The 26342-nt window shown below is 40.6% G+C and overlaps 1 protein-coding gene across 3 annotated transcripts in view; it reads right to left on the reverse strand.

The window, feature by feature from the left end:
* The window catches only part of TSPAN18 (tetraspanin 18), a 157455-nt gene that overhangs the window by 82479 nt on the left and 48634 nt on the right, over nt 1–26342 (reverse strand). For 2 of the 3 annotated variants that reach the window (XM_035115880.2, XM_035115886.2), the window contains exon 3: nt 557–640. The exons of the other annotated variant lie outside the window; for it this stretch is intronic. The gene's annotated coding sequence lies outside the window, so the exon portion shown is untranslated. The remainder of the gene's footprint in view (nt 1–556; nt 641–26342) is intronic. 3 annotated transcript variants of the gene reach the window in all.

The following is a 26342-nucleotide window of genomic DNA, read 5'->3' on the forward strand; positions in this document are numbered from 1 at the left end:
GGCTGGGGTCAGGACTCAGGAGCGCCCGAGCCAGCGGCCTCGTCTCTTCCTCGCCATGCCAAGGAGGCCTGCCACCCCGCCGCCTGGCACGGTGGGACGCTCCTCCTGGTGCTGCTGAGCGCTCTGTCCGTGTTGCTGGGCGCTCCCCCCGGGCGCTGCTGGGCGCTCCGCGCTGCAGCAGCCGGTTCTGGGCGACAGGCTAAAATCACTTCAAACGGCATTTTTAAATGCCATTTTCCCTTCTCAGGGCTGACTTCGCTAGGCGCGCGCTACACCTGAACCAGGAACAGCTGATTTCAGCGCTACAGCTGATCTGTATCTGCATGTGCCAGAAAGTGTCATGTGTGATTGCACAGAGCACCAAGCCTTAAGACATCCCCTGAAAATAAGACACCGTGGTTTTTTTTGAGGAAAAAAAGTTATAAGACGGTGTCTTAAAAAGGGGAAAACACGGTATGACCACTGCAGATGGTGACAGCAGGGTATAATAATAATAATAATAATAATAATAATAATAATAATAATAATAGGCACACACTCCCTTGCCATTCCTTACCTTAGTTTTGTTTAGTGGGGGCTATCAGGCTTGAACAGGAGGATGCAACACCAGCAACCTACAGCAACATGTGCATTCACGGACCTGCAGGGAGTAAGTAGTAAGAGAATACATTAGAATGTCCAAAAGCCAGAAGAATATTAGGTCTTCCCAGTTCAACATCTTCCTCTTCTAGTTTGCAGAGTTTACTCAAAGTGCAGTTTGCTGGTAATGTTAAACTATGGTTTGATTAGACCAGGAAGTAACATTAAGCACAACATATAAAGAGAGTGACAAAGAAAGGAACTGGATAGTTCTTAATCCTCCAAATCATAGTTTGGAGGTTGTCTGAATAAAGTCATAGATACAACACCAGCATGCAATTCGATGAAGCCAATGCCAGGGACCTAGGAGGGTCCACTGCTGTGAACTGAGTGAACCCTTTTAACTATTTTTGCCTGCACATCTCCCAGAAACAACCATCAACAAGAAAACTGTCCTTGGGAGGGACTGAAAGCAGTGCTATTTTTCTAAAAGAATGGGTGCTGGAACTGAGTTCCTAAGAGTTCCCCCAGAAAAAAAAGTCCTGCCTAAAAGGATGGTTTGCTCACTCACTCTCGGCATTAGGCAGCAAGGGAAAGACGTGAAAGACTCTCCCCAGAAATATTCATTTGGTGGTGGGGTGGAGAGAGAGAGAGAGAGAGAGAGTGAATTCAGTGACAGTGGGCATTTTTCCTTTCCATTAAGAAGGAACAATGCTTTTTTATATATAAAACTGTCCATAGTCTGTCACTCTTTTAACTGATGCACCACTGTAATTAGGGTCACTAATGGAACTTTCTGAATAGCAAGGCAAGCACTCAGAGGAGAAAGTTTATGTTACATACCATCTATTATATTCTGACCAGTATAGTAGTCAGAAGTTGTAAAAGTGAGTTTTTACAGCCTTTAATAATGGCCAATAAATCATTGCTCACTTCTCTATTTTCATGAGTTTTGTTCCACCCATTTCCAAGAGTGTGGGTGTAATTCCTATCTTGGACTCTCTCAAGAAAAAAAATCAGGACTTGTTGTCTGGGCTACCAAGACCTTTCCTTGTTCCTCTTACCTCTACTTGATTAGAATCAAGAAAACTCCCAAGGTCAGTCATTCACATCTATATTCATATGGGTGTGTTTGTGATGCCACCCTAACCTTCCACAGGGCAAAAAACTAAGTGTGTGTATAAATAATTATTGAACATGCTGTATTATTATTTTTTTAAGTGTCATTGGTTGAAGAAGTAGAAACCAAGCCTACAGCACTCTTAGGCCTGTGACACCTAGTGTGATTCATAATTTATCCTCCAGGTTGTCATGCATGTGAACTCCAGCTATATGCTACAGATGGTTCCTGGAGGTGACTCAAAACAAAAACAGCCATTGTTCATTTGCACCTCCTCATTCATTAACAATAACTGTGGTCCCATACTCTCTTAGATACTATTGCAGACTATATTGGTTTTTTTCCTACAATATTCCAGTCAGGATGACAACCAAACTCTTAGCACAGCAATTGTGTCTATAAATACAGTCACATGCAACAGGCAGCGATAGAATGGAATGGGACTTAACACTTAAATTGAGCTTCTTGTGAGTCATGAGCAGCAATAAAGAAATGTAAAAATAATGCTGAACTGGTTCATTTTACATCAGCCACAGTGTACATACATCTCAGTAGATCAAATGAAGCTAAATACAGCTACAGACGCGACACTAATTTGACAGGCTCTGAGATAAATCCACTAGGAATCATAATTTCAGCTTTGTGTGTGTTAAAATAGCAGAATGCTTGCTGTTTGATATGTGTATTTACAGACATAGCTTACTAGTTCTACTATGGCTAAGGTGAAGCCATACATGAGAGGTTTGACCTGACAAACTGTGTGGAACAGACAGCAGGGATGCCATTCCAGATTTCAGGGGTGAGGGGGGGGGGAATCAGTAGGTGACTAAATAAAATTAAAGTCCATGAAGCATGGTGATTTTGGGGTGCCTGCCTAATACACAGTTAGTTATTTAAAGTCAAGGTAGCTTCTGAGGAATAACAACAGGTAACCTTCAATGTTGGTAAGGGAACAGGTTAAGAAGTCCTGAAGCCACTGCTAATGAGGAACACTCTAAAATGTATTTTGTATAGTTAAGTTTGTACCTCTATCTTCAGTTCATTGTACTTTATAAAATTGTATTTTATAGCTATGGCTAGTCGCTGATGCAAATAAAGATGAACACTACTACAAAGAAATTGTTCAAGAGTATATTCTATACTGAAAACAAAAGGATTTGGACTCCTTGGCAGGTTTTGAATGAACATCCACAAATTTATTAGTAGAACAGATGATAGATAAGGTAATGATATGTACAATTTTACAACATGCAGAGAACAATATGTAAAAACAAACCAGAGAGGGGAGCTGAGGGAAGTCCTTGGAGGGTGGGAGAGGGAGGGATGGGGTGGGGGAATAAAAGGGGGAAAATGTACCGTAATTGGGTATATTGATTGATAAATTGTTTTGTTAAATTTGTTTCAATAAAAATTTTTTTAAAAAAAAGATTATATTCTATCCCTAGAGAAAATGGGGGACACCCCACCCGCCAATTTCTCTACTCACTAACAGGATGAAGAATTTTGAGGTGCTAGTTGCACACAGCTTCATCACATACCAGTACTTGACAGGTATGCCTGTTTCACATTTGCTAAACAAAGGCTTCATATTTACTGAATGACAGGGCCGGCTCTAGGTAGAGTCTCGGTGGTGCGGTGCGCTAGGGTGTCGGGCCGGGCCGGTAGGCGGGGTGCTGCGCGACGAAGCCGCACGGAAACCATGCTGCGCCCTGTGAGGGCGGGGGCACCGGAGCGATCTCCGCCCCTCAGCGCCAGGGCGCCCGACCTGCTCGAGACTGCCCTGCTGAATGAAGTATTCATATTTATGGCAGTGAAGTAATTTACTTCAGCAGCCGCTCAGCTGAGACATTGCAGTCAAACCATGATTTTGCTGTCAGGAAAGTGATCATGGCTTCATCTCCCTCTCCCCACATGTGAAACTTCCCTCCTTCACTTTCTGGTGTGGAGTAACTACAATGATCAGAAACCCACTTTAAACTAGTCTTATTCACACATTACACAGAGCATAGCAGGAGCTATTTTGAGGTTACAGTGATTACTTGGAGCAGAGCTGCATTTTAGCGTGGCATCTGCTGGGGTCCACATCACATTTTCTGGAACAGTCTGAAGAGAAAGCCCAGCATTCAGCCTCTTGCTTACATGTAGAGCCACTGCACAACCAGCAGAACTGCATAACTGGGTATCCCAATCATGTGGAGGCTGTTACATGCAAGTGACACGTGACTAGGGCTGTGTTCCTTTTTTCCCACTTTGTAGTCACACTATGATTGGAAGCAGTCATAATTTTCCTGAGTCTAATATACTGGCAAACCATGGTTACTATGAACTATGCCAGCATCTAACATTTCACAGCCTAAACATGAAGCATTTCATAAACTAGCAATTTGCATACTAGTAAACTCATATGATCCTGTTTCCATGGGGAAAATAATATTTGGGAGACATTTTCCCATTATGACTGGTCCCATGATAACACGCTTTTTTTAGATTTGTGGGTGAGGCTTGCTCAGAGCTTATATGGTCGTATGGAGAATTCAGTGGCATTCAAGTAAAAAAAGGGGGGACCTTAAGACGTTTAAAGTTAATGGTCTGTGTTTGACCAGCCAGGTAAATTCCATTGGAAAGCAGCTTCCAGTACTGGGGTAGACAAATCTGTGCACATAGTAAGGACAAAGGTACCACACCTTTTACACAACTAAAGCTGAAGGCACTGTAGTCTTCTTAGGAAAAGTACACGTTCTTTAAACCTGTGCTATAAATCTCGATAAAGTCTCCTAAGCAAAGTCAAACACAGTTCTGTGTCCATAAAGGGAGGCCTTCTTTAACAAGAGAAAAGGATTATGATTAAGTAGCTAACGAATTATCTTTCTATCAGGCTAGTAATGCGGAATAAAGGAAGTCACACACAGACTAGAAGCAGAGCAATTTGCAGTGGTTAAGAGCCACCAACATGAGTCTGACCAAACTGTGGGAGGCAGTGGAAGACAGGAGTGCCTGGCGTGCTCTGGTCCATGGGGTCACGAAGAGTCGGACATGACTAAACGACTAAACAACAACAAGGATGATGGGAGATCCTGTCCAATAACATCAGGGGCAGGCAACAGATTAGCTACCCTTTCTCAAGAGCACTTGTGAGAATCATTCACAACAAATCTGAAGAGCTCCCATGTGATGGAGATTAAGACAGACACAAATAAAACAATATGAAACTCTGGACAGTCTTTGGGGATGCTAATTATTTGTATCCATTTTGGTTTAACTTCAGGTCTGGTTATGATTTGGAAATGGTTTTGACCACCCTGGTGGCTGACATATAAAAGAGAATATGCTGCCCTTTTTATTCTCTTCCTGGTTTTTATGCTTTATAGACTGCTTAGAAATCATCTTAGCTTTAAGAGATATATAAATTAATAAGTGGTGGTGGTGGTGGTGATAAAAGACAATGAGAGGACAGGCCCTACGGGCTGCGACTCAGAGCAACAGAGAATAAGGCTTTCTTCTGAGGAAACTGGTCTAAACATATAAACTATTATTCTTATTATATTTATTTAAATCCTATCCTTTTCCCTGACAGGGACTCAAGGCAGCTTACAGCTAGATATAGTACAATTAATCAACGCAAGGTATCAGATGGCAAGAGTTGATCAGTTGCCAGCAGTCTACATAGTGAAAATGAAAGGAGTTCTAAACATAGCAATTAGGGAGCAATATATCAATATATGTAACACAATGCCCAGCTGGGACAGAACAGGAATACTTGCCATTTCTCAGTCAATGATATACCTCCACAAACCCAAAGAGGCCTCATTCTGTCAAGAAGAGTCAGAGCATGAGCGAGTCTAAGCAATTCCTCAATAAAGATGAGCAACTCCATGAAGAATCTTCTCTTCCTCCCACTCCCCTTTCTCTGCCCAATGTTTCCTTCAGAAATTCTATTAGATATGCATCACAGTCTATATAATTAATTAGAAAGGCTCAAAAGTCCAATCACAAATTCTTTGAAAAGGGCAGATATGAAAGATTCTCATCTTCCAAGCAGAAGCCTCCCAGGAGAATCCATTTTCCTCATGTCACATCAACAAGAGTGTGTATGACAAGCACTTCCAACATTCAATGCAGTGCTTGATACACTTAATTGCAGGACATTAATGCTGACCTGACCAATTAAAACTGTGTTGTGGCTCAGGTCTTCCTGAAGCAGATGTTTCATCTATCACCTGCATGTTATCAATCAACACAGTTAATACTCCTACCATATGAGATAATTATTTTGCAATTACATTGAAACAAATGATATTTCTTGCAAAAGGTTCCACTAATTATCCATGCTTGCCAAAGGGTAGGGATAATGGGATATTTTTCTTCGATCGCTGCCTCTCATTAATCCTAACACCCTCCTGGCCCCAAAGATGGAATGGAGGAGGGGAGAAATTGACAGCACTTCCAGAGTGATAGAATTATGCTATCTGAAGAGGCAGGTTCCATAACAGAGTCTCTGTATAATGAATGACAAAGTTCCAAATCACTTTGCATTGCTTTTCCTTAGACCAGCATTGGTGCTGCTTCTTCTCTCTCCCCCCCCCCCAGTCTAAGCTATATAAACAGCGAACACAATTGTCTCCATATAAACCTTTCATTTTTGATGAAATTTCCTTTTGCTTGTCTGGGAAGCCAAGGCTTATCATAATATTAGTATGCAATGGCCGTGGCTGTAAATTTTAATTGGCTGAACTAGTAGATTAACTAACCTTTAGCTGATTAATTGGTAGAGGCTAATTTTAATTGGAGGGACTGTGAGTTAAGATCACACTTATTATTCTAGTGCAGACCTAGAACTATTTCGTTTCCTTTTAAAAAAAACCACAAACACACACACACACACACACTTCAGCATTTTTTATACGAAAATCCAACCCATGGAAATTTGGCCTGGAGGAAATGTTTTGAAGCTATTTTGGTTCTTCTGTGCTACTGTCATGAGCAGGCATCCTCAAACTGTGGCCCTCCAGATGTTTTGGCCTACAACTCCCATGATCCCTAGCTAACAGGACCAGTGGTCGGGAAGGTGGGAATTGTAGTCCAAAACATCTGGAGGGCCAAAGTTTGGGGATGCCTGGTCATGAGGAATGATAATACAAAATATGATATATAGTGGTACCACTACTTACGAATTTAATGTGTTCCGAACACACATTCGTAAGTCGAAAAAATTCGTAAGTCAAAGCAACCCTATCTAAAAATTCGTAAGTAGAAAAAAATCCTATCTAAACCCCATCCAAGATGGCGGACAGAGCTCCATTCGTAAGTAGAGTTATTCATAAGTAGAGGTACCACTGTATTGTCCAACTGGACACTATTTTTTTAAAAATCATCTCATCTGTTGAATAAACCTATGTTGATATGTATATTTGTTCACATTAAAAACCAATTACAGTGGTACTTACAAATGTTTCTACTTACGAACGGAGCTCCGTCCGCCATCTTGGATGTGGTTTAGATAGGATTTTTTCTACTTACGAATTTTTAGATAGGGTTGCTTTGACTTACAATTTTTTTCTCCCAATGCATTCCTATGGGATTCAACTTACATTTTTTTTCGACTTACGAATGTGTGTTCAGAACGCATTAAATTCTTAAGTAGAGGTGCCACTGTAATTGACTAACTCAATCCCAAATGATTAATAATCAGTAACAAATGGTAGATCAGTGAACAGCATAAATTGGGTGTGGGAAACCTTTATCCCTCCAGATGTGGCTGAAGTACAACTCTCATCATTTTTTACCATTATCTTTGCTAAGCCTAGTGGCAACTGTAGTTAAGCAACATCTGGACTGTCAGAGCTTCCCCAGTCCTGCCCGAAACATTTTCTATACATCTCTTTCCTTTTTTGCTTTCATTGTCTCAGGGCAGGTGCAAAGAATTCCTTCAGATCATAAGGCAAAGCAAAGAAAACCTCACATTTAAGTGATGTCACTCAATGAATATCCAGTACCCAATTGTTGTATAGTCTTAATTTTTCAATGTTCTCCAACTCTTTTTTGTTCCCACTCTCACATCTATCCTCTGTGATTATTTCAGGTTTCTAACCCTGTACAGATAAAGTATGCATTTTGATCTTGTACAACCAACTCTTCCTGACTTTGACAACACCTGCAAATTGCAATTCCAAGCTCTGTGCTTAAAATCTCTGCTGAAGTTTGTGCAAATTACAGCAATAGATTGGGTATTGAATGAAGCTACATTTGGAAGAGCCTTAAAAACTGCAACCACACTTGCGGATTTCTGGACTGATGTGTGAATACCTAAGAAGAGAGTTTACTTTAACAGAGATTTAAATTCTACAACTTCGGTAGAACAATAAGCATTTTTTCAACATCTTAGAAACCTTTACAAAAAATATCCAGCCTGCGAATTTGCTTCTTCAGTAGCTGAAGAGGCATGAAAGTGAAAAATGAGCTGGTATGCAAGCAGGAGGGCTTTCTAAACTTGTGGCTCCTGACTCACTTTGTCTCAAATGCAAAGTTCAGTCCAGGGAGTATATATCCCTGATCCCCATCTCCTGCATATTACTTTTTCGGTAAACAATCTCCAGTTTTCAACCACAAGGAATATATCCCTAAAAATGTACTTATTTTACTTTAAAATAAAAGAATAATAATTTTGAAAGACTTAGCAATGATATTTGAAGAAGAGCTAATCACAAGCGAGCCTACAGACATCAGTAAGCATTTCTGAAGAAGCATTGAGAGCTGTCCCAAAATCCCCTAGAAATGAAGAGTCAAAGCTGGTGAAATTAAATTCCAACCACTTGGATGCAATCTATACACTCATGACCACAATAAACACAGCTATTGCATATTGTGTGTCTTGGCATTATCATCAAGTTCCAGGCATCTAGGACTTGGCTCCTTGGCTCACTGCCACCACAAAAGGGTTCACAGCTTCAGGCTAATGAATTTTGTGGTCAGTGCACAAAATGTGAATGCCAAGTAGAAAGGGAAACCATTTCCAAAGGCACCATGTAAGATAAATATTATTGTTTCATTCCATGAAAAAACCTCAACTCTACCAATTTTTTCCTATTCCATCTGCTTACATCTTAACTATGGGTTCCAATGGTAGTTTCCAAATCAGATTCTACCCCCCCCCCAAGAAGCTATAGAGCCCTGAGGTTTCTTGGGGGTTTTTTTCTTACTTTTTACTTGCAATGGTAACAATACAACATCTCACACCAAATCTTGCTTTTGCTCACTGCACATCTATCAATTAAAACTTCTCATGAGGCTGTTACAATTCAGACTGAATAAATCTGTTTTCCTAATTTTGTTCAAAATGCTAATTTTCAAAGCAACTATATTTTCTGCTAAAAGCAATATACGTACTTAGGCTGTGGCTTTGTGAGTCCTGTGCAGCTGTTCATAACGAACAATACTTGCCTTTGCATTTGGAAACAATCCAATTTTTCTGCTGACAATACTATTATGCCATCCATCTTTTGTCTTGTTGGAGTTTTTTGTTAAAATACTTTCAGTATCTTACATTGATGTCAATACCCTGCTTTCTCCCCACACCCTGACGTTCTAAGATTCATGATGGAAGGGGAAAACTTACCAGTGTGATCCTATAAAAGTCTGTTCCACAGTAAAACTCATTGGTTTTAATGGAGCCCACTCCTAGGTAAGTATATACAGGATTGCAACTTTAATCCTATTTTGATTATAGATTATGTGGCATCAATGCTGGTACTGTTAATTTATCTGAACTGGCAGCAATTGACTCAAAGGTCAGCACTCTGAATGTAAGGTTTTGTGTTAAACACTACTTTTGGAAAGACGCTGAAAGGAATTTTTTTCTTCACATTTTGCTAAAGTATCCTGTTCTAGACATCCTGTTGCTGAACGCGAAAAAGAATGGCAAAACACCAATTTTCCTCCAGACTGAATGTTTTTAGTTTCTCAAGGAAGAAGCTGGAGTTACTTCAAGGGGAACTGTAACCTCATTGGCTTGGATTTGTTTGGTTCATGAACTTCTTTGTTTTCATAATGATGCAGCCTTGCGAGTGATTCCTGTGCTTTGTTTTTATCCAAAAAGCTTTATATTCCCTGACTTGACTGAAATTTCAAGTTTCCTGCTACACAGGGGATCTGCTCACTCGACAGATCTATCTCAGATCTGCCGAGTAAACAACATGGGCTTAATTTATGAGAGCATGGAAAAAATGGTGGTCTGTTTCCTTTCAAGATCCATTAGCACAATAATCTACCAATAGGGAAGATCCATTCCAATTTCCTGTTTAAAGGATCCATTCATCCTGTGCATGAACATTTTATCTTTATATTTTTGAGATTAATTAGGTTTATATGAAGCTTTTTATGGGGGGGTTGGGGGGTTGGGAGAAGACCAAGATATAGTAACCTCACATAATATTTTTAAAGCAAAGTTAAGCAACAGCAACTTTTTTTGTTGGATCTGGCTTGTAATCTTAAGTGTAATATTGCGTTCAGAGGTAACGTAATAGCCATGAAGAACCAGGCAGGAAACCTTACCCTAAGTTGCTTAAAACAACAACAACCACTGATTATTCATTTCCTTCCCATGGTTGACACCCTCCCCTTAACCTGTACCAACTAGTGGGAAAAAATGTTTTGGGAAGAATGGATTACATAGCTCTTCACAAGGATATAAGTTTTGAATCATGAGACTAATGCCTCTGGAATTGAAAGAAAGGGGAAATAATTGAAAAGGACCAGGGAGAGTATGCAACTACTGCTCTGCGAATGCAGATCCCAGTGGATTGGAAAGGGCTCTCACATGGCCACACTAGTTAAGAGTAATCATATTACACTGTGTGCTTAGCTGCACATTTGGGATAGATTTCTCTCTTCCTGTTGGGGTCACCAACCAAAGGTGACTCAGACAATGGTCTTCTCCTTTGAGGTTTTATTTAAATAGAAATCTTCAGGACCAAAGAGGGACATCATCTCACAGATGACTTCCCACACTTGTAGAACAGGATTAGAAGATTCAGGGAGACACAATTAAGCTGTTTTTCCTTCACAGCAAGAGAAATTGTCTTGAGTTTCCTTCCTTGTAACTTTTATTCTTTCCTTCACTCTGGATTTGCTACCCATCTGCTATATAATATCTAGTTGAAAACTTTCTACTGAATCCCTCTTCAAAACTTTCTAAAAAGGCTGTCTCACCAGTCCCTAGGGTACTGTCAGAAGAACATTTTCAGACTCCCTGAAACCATGTGTTGTTTCCTTCCGAAAGTGTTCCAGCCATAGCTTACCCAGAAAAACAAGTGTGCTGTTTAGTTTCTCAAGTAGCATTCTCACACAGATGGTAAAACTAAAGCAAAAAGAATTGCCATAATTCCATCAAGACCACAAATAATGGGCCACCATACAAGAGAGGTTTAAGTTCTGAAGATCTTGCAACACATGACAACTGAATGTTTAGCAAATTATCCGGTGTGTCAAGTTTCTTAGTATGCTGTATTTCACAATGTACCTTCGCTTTCCAAAACCATGACAAGCAAGTGCCACTCATCCTTTAGTAAAGAGTTGAGAAAATGAGCCTCAAAGCAACCTCTTGCTATCTTTCCTCCATATTCTCCCACATTTGAGGGGTGAATCCACACTCAGGACCCTTGAATATATATATTGAATGCTTAAAGTTTTGAAGGTACTGTAGAGCTGGCACACTTAATTCCCCTTGATCTGTTCTTTAAATTGTAGCCACAAAAAACTTGCACAAGTTATAGGGATATGCTGGAAGTAAGCTGAAAATGCTTGTGCCAAGCACCTAATTCAAAACTATAAATGACTTCAAGATTAATCTATATGTCCTACTGTACCTCAAATATTGCTGTCTTACCAACACTCTAAGGCTCCAACCTTAGGATTCTATTTCTACCAAATACACCAGCATTCCTTCCCGCGACACCTTTATTTTGTCCATATTGTTACCACATGTCCTTGTTTACTTGTGATACCACTGCAGTGCACACATACTCTCAAGGAACACATGCTGGGACTTCTTATCTATAGTCACAGCATGCCACAGCAAAACATTCTGTTTTCAGGAGAAGCAATGAGAAAACAAGCCAGGGTTTATTCAATACTTGTATAGGTGTTTTATTACAAAAATAGGCAGTGTAAACACACGTTGGACTGGCAATTATTTAGTTAAAGCTATAGACAGAAATGGGGAAACTAGGCAAGATGGAACTCTTATTCAGGGGGCATTCTGTAAACTACAAGATTGCCCTTTGCACCAGGACTGAATGGGTTATTCCTTAGGACTTCCATTCGCTAGGTTTAAACCAGAAGGTGTGGTTCTTTTTTCTGCAAACATCCATGGAAACAGCTAATATGAAGTGGGAGCCCAGACACAGCTAAGACCCTTGGTTCTCCTTGAGCCCCATATAGTATGGAACTTCGGGTTAAGGTCACGAGCTCACCTGGAGTCCTAGCCAAAATGGGAACAAAAATTAAAAGTTGGTAGGGAAGGAACAGTGAAATAGATTTAGAAACGAATTCCTCTCATCCCCAGATGACTCTGCACAGTGGAAATTTGAAGATGCTAGAACAATTCTTTCTGTTAATCTAACTCCCAGTTGGCCTCTTTAAGGAAGCAAAATGAATAATGAAAACATATAAGCTGCTTTCATTAGTGACTTTGAGCTCTCACTTCCTGCCTGATCTTTAAACATCCAAACTGAGCCCCTTTACCCCTCCCTTGTGCAGAGTGATTGGTGCTTCTGTACAACTCCCCAAAGATATAAAGAGGCACCTAATGCATTTATTATGTCATGGTCACTATCATACATTCTTTTCAAAATGTGATAATCCTCTCCACACAGTATTGAATTTCCCAGTGGGTTCTTTTGCCGTCAGGTTAATAACCTTTATATTATGTAGACAGAGAGAGAGAGATTAACAGGGATTGTACTTAATCCAAGTGTGTAGTATTCTTTCTGCTTTGGACTTTATTCCCTTGTGGATTCTTTCAGTCTCCATTTGCTACTGGATGATTAAACCAAATTGACACAACTCTTGAAAGGTTAGCAAAATCTCTCCTCCCAAGCCATTCACTAGCATACGTCTTGCATTGAGACAGTGAAAGAATAGGACTCCACTAGCCAGACTCAGCCAAATGTATTCACACAGGAGTGTTTACATATTTTAATGTCTCCATTCCTTTCTGACCCATATTATCTAATATTTTAAAATATTTCATACAAAACCCATGGATTTTAAATGTTTGTATCTGATGCTTAAATAGTATTCACAGACGGGGTGCTCCCATTGCTCGGTCCCACCTCCTGCCAACCTAGCAGTTCGAAAAGCACGTCAAAGTGCAAGTAGATAAATAGGTACCGCTACAGCGGGAAGGTAAACGGCATTTCCGTGTGCTGCTCTGGTTCGCCAGAAGCAGCTTTGTTATGCTGGCCACATGACCTGGAAGCTGTATGCCGGCTCCCTCGGCCAATAACGTGAGATGAGCGCCGCAACCCCAGAGTCAGTCACGACTGGACCTAATGGTCAGGGGTCCCTTTACCTTTACTTTTACCAATGATTGGATACTTTTCTTCGGAATGTTTTTAATATGCTTGTGTATTTTTATTGTAATTTTATTCACTTTACGTCCCTTTGAGTCTTTTGTATATGATTGACAGGTAGGAATGTAAGCGCATTATTATTTTTTGATTATTTTCTGTTATATGAATGTATGTGTATTATCTCTTTTGTATTTTCATTTGTGTAATAAAATATTAAAAAGAAAAAAAGAAACCGAAACTCAGTGTCATGACTAGAAGACAGCAACTTAATCAGAATACCAGGCACAACATTGTAGATATTCTGTTATTGTTTCTGTAATATTATTTACCAGGTCCAAACCACATTAGTGTTATTTTGCAATACTGCTGTTTCGTGGTTGCCCATGAGCCACAAAACGCATAGGAATATCACCGCTTCTGCCCCTTTATTCCTAGATTCTTCAGAATAATCATATGACAGCCTTTTAATTTACTGCAGTGCCTGCCTTGTGCTGCTTATTTCCATAGACTGAACTATTGTAATATGTTCTATGTGGGGCTACCCTTGAGGCTGGTTCAGAAATTGTAGTTAGGGTAGAATACTGCAGCCCAGAATTTGGCTAGAACATCTACACATTATTATTTTACACTGGGGGAAGCACATGGAAAAACTTGCTCAGGCAGCTCTGAGCTCCAGCCTTCCTGACCTGGAGAAATGGACAGATTCCCACACCTGAAATGACTGCAGCAGGAAGCAGCTTTAGTAGCCACTCAGAAAATAGAAGACCCTGGCAAGCAGCTTCAATGTGCAGTTGGGCGGAGATGATGCCTGCCCCACTCCTCACCTCTTCATTCACCTGAAAACTTAAGAGAGCCACTGTAGACAATACTGAGAGTGATGGACTAAGGGACCGGGTCTAATGGTACAAATTTCTTATGTGTGCTATGTTTCCTGTGTGCTCACAGACCAACTGCTGAACTATCTGTTCCAAAACATTTCCTTGTATTGCTGTAAAAAGACACTGAATATCCCATGGAAATTACCCGTCCCATTTCTCACTGTTCATGCTTTAACTAAGTCAACAAATACACTTCTGCGTCTGATTGAAACACTTGCACTTTCAAATGTTGGCAGCAATGATGAACCAAATTCAATACAGACCAAACTCAATCTAGCATGAAAATGGGGAAAGAGGCAGAGGGGGATGTGACTGAAATCCTAGACTGCTTTGGCCTAACAAGAGTATAATTCTACAAAGCAGCACCTACAAACCTGCTTTTAATCACGAACATGTGTGTGCAAAGGAGAAGCTGTACATAAGCAAAAACCACCTGCTATTATATTAACTGTTACAGACTGCTCTGCTTCAAAAAAAAACTATAGCATGTTTTCTGAAATGACAAGAGAGTAGACCTCACCGCTTTAATTTTTTAAGCAATGCAGGAAGATGAAATGAGAATCTGATATAAAGTTGTCATGAAAACAAGGAATGGCTTAAGCAACTCTTAATATAAAAGATTGAAAGAACAGTTAAACATTCATATTCCCACCCATCTGAGCCCCACTCCCTTTCTATGTTGCTCCTCACTCAAATGACCTAGGTTAATTTGTTTTGAGTTGCTATTTCCTATAATTTAACATACAGATCCTTTAATCTTGTTATCACATATGCTTTCCAATACTTAGCATTTGCAAGTCTCTAGATGCTATGATCTGACCCGGGTGGCGCTGTGGTCTAAACCACAAATAGATACCGCTCCAGCAGGAAGGTAAATGTTGTTTCCGTGCGCTGCTCTGGTTCGCCAGAAGTGGCTTAATCATGCTGGCCACATGACCCGGAAGCTGTACGCTGACTCCCTCGGCCAGTAAAAGCAAGATGAGCACCGCAACTCCAGAGTCGTCTGCGAATGGACCTAATGGTCAGGGGTCCCTTTACCTTTACCTAGATGCTAGGATCACGCGAAAAAGAAGGGATAAATTCAACATAATGCTATGGCAATCATTCTATCCCTCCTCCCTCCCTATGCTGTTCTGGGGTTTTCCTGAAGCCCCTGAGCCAATGAGGGGGGGGCAGGAGTGCAGGGGGGAAAGGGGGGAGCCCTGTGGCACTAGTGGGCTTCCATTAGCAGGAATCATTAGTTGAATCCAGCCCGTAGTGTCTCTGTATCCTTCACTAACTGACCTTAAGGTCCATGGGGTCATGAAGAGTCGGACACGACTAAACGACTAAACAACAACAACAAAAAGATATCAGGATCAGGACATAATTTCCCCATGGAGTTTATTAGCTGTTGCTAGAATTTGATTCCAGAATCAATTGGGCCCTATCTGTACTGCACATTTAAGGCAGCATCATACCATTTTAAACAGTCAGATCTCTTCTCCCAATAATCCTGGGAACTGTAGTTTGTTAAGGGAGCTGAGAGTTGCTAGAAAACCCCTACTCCAAGCTAGAATTCCCAGAGTACCCCTGAGAAGAGGGATTGTTGAAACTATATGAGAATTGTAACTTTGTGAGGGGATCAGAGGTATCGTAACAAGTCTCAGAACCCTCAACAAACTACATTTCACAGGGTTCTTTGGGGGGGGGGAGCCAAGTCTGTTTAAAGTGGTATGATGGTGCTTTAAATGCATAGTGCCTTATCTTATTTATGGGCTCCACAAACAAAATGTCACTTGGACTGTTCAGCAATCTATGACACAAGCCTTGAATCAGACAAGTATTTTAGCAAATACTGACCGTTGAGCATATGAACTAACTTCAGAAAACCTACCCACTATCCACATGTAAAATAAAGCCTGTATTTAAACTCTTGATTTACTGAAAATAATAGGAAGCAAGAAACTCAGGATAATGAAATTCCAGTGCCAACACATTTACAGTTCTAAACCAGAAAATATTTTCTTCTTTCTCTCTCTTTATTCAAGAAGACACACCCATATCAGGGCCAAACGTTTTTCATTTGATAAGAAATTCCCTATTGTTTAGAGATAGTGAACTTCATAAATGTCAGGGCTGGGAATTAATTACTCAGTCATGTACCTTAACACAAGGAGGAATTAGCCTCTTGAGCTCAATCTCGGCAAAAGAAGTATTTTAAAAGGTTAAGTCTCCACACATGCCACACACCTTTCTCTATGTAGTAGAGAATAATTTTACAGTTCAAAACAGCCATGACGTAGAGAGATAGAAGACAAAAATTTAAAACAGAAATCTGCCTTCATTTGTTAAAGATGCGTATAGGAAAGGTCTAGTAAACAGCCTTACATGTCATACCTTTGTAAATTCAGATTAGGAACTCATACAAGAGTATGAGACCCATGACATGGAATGGACTCTTTTCCAGAGTTAACCTCTCACATAATCACATCTGGTCTTTTCATTTCTGTCAGATTACCTCTTTTGTCTCTTTCACACTTCACATTTTGCTACCTGAAAACCAGAGATCAAACTGGAGTTTACAGATTGTTTAGTCATTGTGTCCAACTCTTCGTGACCCCATGCACCAGAGCATGCCAGGCACTCCTGTTTACAGAGTTTACAGATAGTAGATCTTAAAACTGGTAAGAGTCGGAAGTTGTATAAAAACCAACCAGCAGTCCCTGCTCAAGACACACATTTGAAACTAAATGGACCTTGATAGATCATAGAACTGTAGAGTTGGAAGGGACCCCAAGGGTCAGCTAATCCAACCCCTGGCAATGCAGGAATCTCAACTAAATAATGCATGACTGTTGGCCATCCAATCCCTGCTTCAGAAACCTCCAAGGAAGGAGAGTCTACCACATCTTGTGGGATCGAACTGTGCTATTCAGCAGGGAATAGAAGAAGTCACTAGGAATGAACACTCACAAATAAACCAGTCATTACCTTACAAGTGACTCCAAAGTTTTCAAACTCTGTATCTCCAGTTTGCACTATGGAAAGGAACGCAACATCCAGTGAGAATGGGTGTAAGCACAAAAATTGGCATGCTTTCCACTGCAGTTCAATCATGCTCAAATAACAAACAAACAAACAACGCCACAAGCTGTTTTATATGCTTCCAGAGAAGATCCTCAAGAAAATCACCTGATGTTATGGAGCCTAGCTCAGATATACACACTAGCAGTAATTTTGTTTTCTGCGGATGTCAACAGCAGATACAGTTCTGCCACCCAAGAGATATAAGAAGAACAACTGATCAAATTGCACTGGTAACTAAATAAACCCAGTTTCAAGTGCTTCTTAACCTAGATTCATGCAAATCCTTGCCAGAAACTGTAACTATTATTTCAAAAAAATTAAAAGGAGGGAGAAGTTGGGTTTGGAGAGAAAACAGAGTACTGTATATGGTAGCTACAAAGGGAGATAGTACAGTAGGAACTGAGTCCAGAAAGCATATGCTAAGTGATTAATAAACTCAGTTAAGCCATGTAATGAGAAAAGAAACTATTGGGTCTACTACAATCTTAACTGAGGTAAGTTCAATACAAGCTGACACTAATGCAATTGAGTTGCAACAGCCTCAAGAAAACTGGAAAGAAGCAAACATTATCACAGTAACCAACAAGCAAAGATTTCAGAATAATAGTTTAAGTATTATCTGCTTAAAAGAAGGCTGACATCAACCTGACCTAATTTTCCATTAGTTAAAGGAGAAGAAAGAAAAGGAAAAGCAGTACCAAAAGGCAGAAACAAACATCACCATAAAAACCTAATACAAAACAGGGGTTTTTTTGGGGGGGGGAGGGGGAAACAGGTATGTTTACTATTTCCCATGGATCCAAACCAGATCCCTTTAACCATATATGTTACAGTAAGGTGGGAAAAGAGAAAGTTTTCTTCCTCCTCCTCTGCTCCACAAACAAATGAGAATTAATGCTGAATAAAGGCCAGAATAAATCCAAGCTCCAAGTAAGCTGTGTGCTAGGAAATCAGGAGGGTCATTGTCAGTAGTTGAATCAGGACAGCAACAAGAGAGAGAGAGAGAAACCACTGAAATTTTTTTCACAAACAAGTTTTCCCAACGTAGAGAGATTAAAAAGGAAAGAAAGAACAAGAGACGAAGGTGGCTACCAATATTCATTTTATCGAGAGACAAGTATCCGCACTACAAATACTCGCAATCCCATCTCAGTTCATTATGAAGCATTTGGATCTGGGATTTCCTACACCTGTGAGGCATGCACTTATTAGATGAAGCATCTCTTCTGTAATTAACAGAAGAACAGCCTTCCCTTTACATAGAAACCTAGGAAAGGCATATATGCCCCAAGGGGAAAGCACGCATCTGTGATATGTAAATAGGGCAATCTTTACAAACGCAAATACAGCCCACCAAGGAATGCATGATGGGGCTTGTGTAGTTGTCCCAGATTGTTTGTAAGCAGCAACAAAATTAACTCCTGAACAACCATAGTTTATGAGGGTTGTATCCTTTCCTAGATGTGTTCTGTTCTCTTGTGTACAGTGATACCTCGGGTTACGAATGCTTTGGGTTACGAACACTTCAGGTTACGAACTCCACAAACCCAGAAGAAGGTCCTGGGTTGCAAACTTTGCTCCCGGATACGAACACAATTCCTCTTCCGGGGCCGCAGGAGGCCTATAGGCAATGCGTGCCTCGGGTTAAGAATGCTTCGGGTTAAAAATGGACTTCCGGAATGAATTAAGTTCGTAACCCGAGGTACCACTGTAGTGATCGATTCCTGTTGATTTAAACTTTCTAGCCAAGCCAAACACACTTAATGGCAACCACAAGATTTGACTCTCCTGATATTATGTGCAGAATAAAGGAGATGCTGAATGGTTGTGGGATGTATGGGGTGCTAGGGGAGAGGTAGTACTTCTGGTGGGGGACACGTCATGCTCTTTATGGGATAGTTTGTCCACCTTTGGTCCCCACCCTGCACGCAGTTCTCACCTGTGGCTCCTAGAAGCTTTCAGCATGTCACAATGACCACACCCCAGGAGCAGCTTTGCCTGGCCAGCTTAGCCAGGTGATGGTGGCCGATGGGTATCAACCCCCCCCCCCGTGAGTTAGGGACATCCCCTGCATGTGAAGACAGGCTCTGATGGATTGAGTGGACAAGAACAATAGTGGGGTCCAATGGTCAAGAAGGCAGTTCCTGAAGGAATCATGGAGTTGTGGAGTTGGAAAGGACCCTGACAATCATCTAGTCCAGGCATCCCCAAACTGCGGCCCTCCAGATGTTTTGGCCTACAACTCCCATGATCCCTAGCTAACAGGACCAGTGGTCAGGGAAGATGGGAATTGTAGTCTAAAACATCAGGAGGGCCAAAGTTTGGGGGTGCCTGATCTAGTCCAACTGCCTGCAGTGCAGGAATATGCAACTGTCCCATATGGGGACTGAACCTGAAACACTGGCATTATCATCACCATGCTCTATCCAACTGAGCTATTTCAGAGGAAGAGAATGCTACAGCCAGTGTTGAGCATGTCCAGATAGATACCAGAATTGGCAGAGAAACTAAGAGGACTACAAATACTGCAGCACATGCCTTGCATTCATCTACTGAATACAGAATAATCTATTCCTAGTAAAGATTCATAAAAATGACTGTTCAGGGGTTTCTGGATCCAAATATTTAAGTTCTATCAGTAAAGAATTAGAAAACACTTGAACACAGGTTCTTCAACACCTCAGATTCATATATACAAAACTCATATGTGATATCTAGAACTGTGGTTCTTTTAGCACACACCAAGGGTCATAGTCATTTGTTCAGGAGATTTTGGGTAACTAGGCTGAAATTAAGATTATGGCTCTTGAACATAACTGTCTCGAATTTAAAAGGCCCACAGATGTTCAGCAACTGGAACAAATGACTTTCAATTACTTCGGCATATATATTTTTGGCAAATTAAAGTTGGAGGATTCAGAGACAAAATACCTGGCACAAAGCATCTATTTCTTCCAAGCTATAATTCAGTATTCTAAAAATAAGGGTGGAAAACTAACCAAACATTTCCTGCGTGTCTTTGAAGCCAGAGTTATTACAGCAGAACATGGTAGGCAGGAGAGAGAGAACACAAGAATTTGACAAGAGCATCAGGTTTCTCAAATCACTTCATTTCACACTGACCATTGTTGCAGCTGCAATAATGAGACTAGGGCAGTGATGGCGAACCTATGACACGCGTGTCAGACGTGACACACAGAGCCCTCACTGCTGGCACGCGCCCCATCGGCCCATTCACACTGTTGTTGTTGGTCCCCCCCCCATTTGTTCTCCCGCTCCCCCTACAGCTTGTCTCCACTAGAGCTTGTCTCCGCTACAGCTTGTCCCCGCTGTTGCTGGTAGCCAGAGATTGGGTTTTTAATCCTTTGGCAGACTGATTGGGTGTAACAGCGTTCATTTTTTAACCCATTCTGTGCTAGTTTTTTGGTGCTTTGGCAGACTATGTCGGTGCTGCGTGTTCCAGCGAAGGTATTATTCATCATTTATTTCTGTTCTCTTTCCCCCTCAAAAAAGCACAGCAGCTTTGGGCCATCCCCCCAAAAGCAAAGCAACTTCTGCACCCCCCAAAAAAACCTCCAAAACTTTAGTTAGCAGCTCCCCCCCAAAAGCTCAACAACTCTGGGCACTTTGTGATAAATAAGGGTTTTTTGGTTTGATTAAATAATTAGTTTTTGGTTTATTAAATACAGTTATATATTACAATTATACCTTTTTGTTATTTAAACTATAAATATCGTGAAATTATGTTTGTTTTTTTTCTCGAAGTAACACACCACCCAAGTTATGCTCTGTTTTTTAGCAAATTTTGACACACCAAACTCAAAAGGTTGCCCATCACTGGACTAGGGTCACACCCATGCACATGGCTTACCCCAAAGAAGCTGGGAACTGTAGTTTGTTAAGGGTACTGGGAATAGTAGTTCAGCAAGAGCTAAAAGAAAGTTTGCAGAAAGTTATGTGCCTTACATGTGTGATTTGAATGTGGCATAGAAAGAACCTCCCACTCTTGGATAGCACAAGCTTACAAGATCCTGAATATGTACAACTCTGACAAAACTGCCTACTAAACCTAGGTTACTGAAAGATAAGGCCAATTTGGAATTCATATCGATTGAATAGCAAGAGAATACAAGAGTCAAGACCCCAAATTCCACTCTTTATTTAATTTTTTTATTTGTGATAAGAGTTGGAAGGAATCCTTTCCTGCTGGTAGACCTTCATTTATGTAAGGGTTACTTTAAAAAAAGAAGAATCATGATCAGTTGCTACCAGTCAGAATGAACGTCCTGAGAAACCCTAGGTTGTATTGCTGCTTGGGGCTATTTCTATGCCTTGCAGAAAATAGCCTTTCCCTCCAGCCCAGCTCTGGGGGGGAGGGGAAATAAAAGGAACTTCCTCCTCTTTTACATGCTGTGCAATGTGAAACCATAGTAAAAGAAATTCAATCTCAGTATCTCTGGCCAAAATGGCTGAATTGCCAGCAGATTTCAAACTTATCTATTTGCTTATGATGCCAACAAGCATGTGATTTTAAAAAATGTTTTATTTTTGCAGTGGGCATGGCCAAAATTCACTCACAGATCTTGAGCAATTAGTTCACAGCCTCTAGAGATGATATAACATAATTGGCATACTAGTTTTTTGTGCATTATTGATGCACTGAGTGACCCTTTGGACCACTTTAATTGTCTACAATATATTGTAAGGTAATACTTTTTGCTGTATAATACATATACAAAATATATGAAGTGTATTATCTATCTAAAGAGTTTATAATCAAAAACCAGGTTATTTTGATGCGACGGGCAAAATTTATTGGGTTATTTTTGAAGATAATGGTATAGCCAGTGGCAAGCATGTACAGATAGATAACAGAATCAGCTTAGAATCCAAAGGAAGACAAAAACTGCAGCACATGCCTCACATTTATCTACTTTATCCAAACTTTTCCAGAAGGCTTTGTCTAAAGCAATTTAGGATGTGAGCTGCCTGTAGGATAAACAAGATAATTTTCCTAGTTTCGTTTCACTTCTATTGGCAGTTTTTTTAAAAAAAATCTTTAATTCACTATAAATGAACCTAGCAGCTATGTGGAGGGCACACAGAAAATACAGAAATAGTGTCAGACATATGTGTGGTGTATTGACAATAATAGCTAAATGCAGGTAATGTGATTTACCTAGAGAGAAGCAGGTCAAATGCACAAATAATTCATTACCCCCTAGAATAAAAAAGGAAGAGGATAGGAAAGCAAAAACAAAAGACCCAGCTGATTATGGTGATGATTTCTCAGCAAGAATCAATAAAAAATATAGGGATGAGACCTTGGAAACAGCATGAGTGATAATGAGAGCAGAGCCTAATGCTACCCAGCTGCACATTCCCATTACACGCTATGGGCAAATGGACTAAACTCTTCTGATCCTAATTGGCTGAGACCAGCTCAGGGCAGTTTTGTCTCTCTAATGCTTATGTGCTGTAGAACAAAGGGCCAGACCAAGATGTATTTTTTTAGCTCTGAGTTATTAATAAAGACCTGGCTGTAAGCTACATAACACATCAATTCAAAATGTAAGAACTCCAAGTGTGGGCAAGCATACTAATAACCAAACACATGTGGATGACGAAATGGGGAGAGCTGGACACCCTGTTCAAAATACATCCATGAACACAGTTTAGCCTATTAATTTACTGCTACCGTAATTTCACGCCTTCTCTTGGGAACTCAGAGCAGCAGTCACAGTTGTCTCACATTTCTACTCAAGGCAACTCTGCGAGGTAAGGTTATTTGAAGATGTCATGAGTGACTAACCTAAGGTATCTGAAGAAGTATGCATACACACGAAAGCTCATACCAATGACAAACTTAGTTGGTCTCTAAGGTGCTACTGGAATGAATTTTTTTGTTTTGTTTTAACATAAGGCCAGCCTTTCTTTTTCACTGAGCAGGGATCTGAACCCACCCAAGTTAACTGATACAACACACCAACCATATCTACAGGAATAACATAAGAAAAGACTTGCTGGATCGGGCCAAAGGCCCATAATGGAGGGCAACTCTGCTCCCTCCTTCAGCTCATGCTGTTTTGATGTCACCACTTCCCTTGGCTGGCTTTGTTACATCACCCTCCACTTTGCTTGTGTCAGACGGTTCAGATACAATCTCTCCCAATAATAAGCAGGGTTTCCAAGCACTACAGAGGCACTCATCTCCAGGAAGTGACCACATGAAAATGTTTGGAGGCAGGGACAGGCTGCTGATTAGCCACCCCTATCCTAAAATAGTAAAACAAATCCATTCAAAGCTTTTACCCACTTTGGCAACTGTTATTTCTTAAGTCTTCACCCCCAGTTGTTTGCCTCTGTGTTGCTATTATGGTACACTTGCCATACAGCTGCTGAGTACACACAGCATGCAGTCAGCAACCATGTTATGCTAATCTGGGATTTTAACTTCTTTTTAGCTGGGGCAAGGATAAAGTTTTCAGTGGCTGCAGCCATCCAATGAATATTTTAACACATAAGGTTCAGTTCTCAGGCCAACAAACCATGGTGGCTTAGAGTGGGAATGAACAATGGTGCAAAAACTTCTTCCTCTTCTTGAGTACCCTGCTTTTGAGGAGATTCCCTGTTTAGATAAACCACTGTTTCCCATCATATGTGAAAGGAGGATCAATTTTGGTTTGCAGGAAGCACAAAAAGCAGTTTTTCTAACTGAACATCGCAGGTGAAATCTCTTTTAATGCACCATGAAATCTCCGAAATTGGGCATTCAAGAGGAGGAGTAAAGATGAGACAGGCATGTGGAGGCTTATGATTTATTTTTATTTCAAACCCCTATGGGAACATTACATCAGAACCCACCCAAAATCTAGAATGGGATGTGAACTGGGTCAAGAGATGTGTGTCACATGGCCTGGACAAGTGTTGCAATCATACTACCTACGGGAATGATCAGAACATCAGGAAATAATTGTAATGTGTTAAGTGACATGGACTTAGCTCTGCACAAGAGAGAACATGAGGGAACAAAAGCAACTGGCTTGTGTTTAACCCACTCACACTTCCATAATGTGCAAAGTGAGTATTGAACATCTCTCCTGAAGTGAAATGCATGAGCATGAATTCATGCTTTCTCCCTCTCCAATCCCCTATCTGCTCAGAAACATTTGTAATATATTGCCATGAGTTTGCTTTTTTGTGTTTGTGGCAAATGGCTGGCTTTATGGGAATAATTGTGTGTAACATATTTTTGGCCAAAACATTTCCTCAGCTGCTCAATTCATTTTAAGTATTATTATTAATTTACATTGAACATGACAAGCTCCTCAATACCTGAAAAGATTCAGAAAATGGTTGCGAAAAACAGTATATTGCTGCTTTTAATACACTGATTTCTTCTGCTGACACACAGGAATGTTTGACAGTAGCAAATCTTGTCAAAACATTGCCTGTAACAGAACTCCTACACAAGCAGTGTTTACAAGACACCAGTAACAGTTTCATCTTAACTGCTAACACATTAACTGCTGCTGAAGGATTTCTCTAATTTTGCCAATGGCCTTTCATCTTGAGAGTAAATCACTCCAGGGTATTAACATACCACAAGGGCCTCTTTTACCTATCTGTCTCACCCTTTCTTACTCCCAAGCAGCTACATTTACAGTGGTACCTTGGATCTCAAATGCCTTGGTTCTCAAACGATGAAAACCCGGAAGTAAGCGTTTCGGTTTTCAAACTTTCTTCAGAAGCTGAAAGTCTGATGCGGCTGTCGGCTATTGTTTCCAGGACACCTGCGCCAATCAGAAGCTGCGCCTTGGTTTTTGAACATTTCTGAAGTCAAACGGACTTCCAGAACGGATTAAGTTTGGTGCTTTTGTTTTTGCTATTTATTTTGCATTTTTGTTTTTGAGGCTTTTTCGGTTAATTTATTTTTGTGACTGTGTGGAACCCAGTTCAGCTACTGATTGGTTGGTTGGTTGATTGATTGATTGATTGATTGTGACTGCTGAAATGGATAAAAGCCCCCCATCCAAAGAATGACTATCATCAGTGCAAGTAAGAATTATATTTTATTTTTATCATCTACAATACTGTCTTATTTATTTTGTAGTACAGTACATTGATTACTGCTTTCATTTTATGGGCCAGTGGTCTCATTAGATAGTAAAATTCATGTTAAATTGCCATTTTAGGGGTTGTTTTTAAAAGTCTGGAACGTATTAATCTGTTTTGCATTACTTTCTATGGGAAGGCACACCTTGGTTTGGGAACCGACTTCTGGAATGGATTAAGTTTGAGAACCAAGGTACCACTGTACAAGATATCGGCCTATAGTAATTTGGAGAACAATGACTGAACCCAAGAATATTTTTCCAATGGCATCTCAATTTCTAGGAAAGCCAGAGAGGGAATTTCTGCAACATGGGAGCATCCTGGGATGGCGTGGACACAGAAGCTGCAGCATGAGATCACTCTGTTCCATATGGAATTCCTGTATACAGCCAAGGAATACTACCGGAGCCCCAGATAGGTTGCCGTTTCCCTGAATCTCACTAAAGATGCATGTTTACAGGAGGAGCAAGCACTGTTCCTTCCACCAACCCTATTCCTTTAACTGAGGAGATTCTTGCCAAGACTTTTTTTAAACAAAAATGTTCATAGTAAAAGGCACCCACTCCTTCAAGTCTTAATAATGTCCACTAATTAAAACAAAAAGCAGTTGGGGCCGTAGGATTAATAGAAATGGCTTTCTCTGTTCCAAGTATTGCCTGCTGACAGATCACCTCACTCTTGCTCTACTCCTGAACCTTTTTTTTAAAAAAAAAAAAAAAGCTGCTTGCTTATCTTACAGTGTGGGGTTGCCATGGAAACCGCATCCCCCTGTGAGATGCTCTGTCATAACATTTCAGAACTGTACAGCTTAAAGACACAGTATCCTCTACTCTGAAGTCTAGGAGCCTGCCTCAAGTCCGTGAAGACATGCAGCAGTCAAAGGAAAAAAGGAGGGGGGTATTTTGAAGCCATCTATTCTGCAGAAGACTGTTGTACCCTTGGTGGGTACTAATCCACTTCCACAAAATGCTCAAACCAATGGACTTGGAAGGAGAAAAGGGGACAAATATACCC

The sequence above is a fragment of the Zootoca vivipara genome, chromosome 1, assembly GCF_963506605.1.
Source record: "Zootoca vivipara chromosome 1, rZooViv1.1, whole genome shotgun sequence".
Lineage (NCBI taxonomy): Eukaryota > Metazoa > Chordata > Lepidosauria > Squamata > Lacertidae > Zootoca > Zootoca vivipara.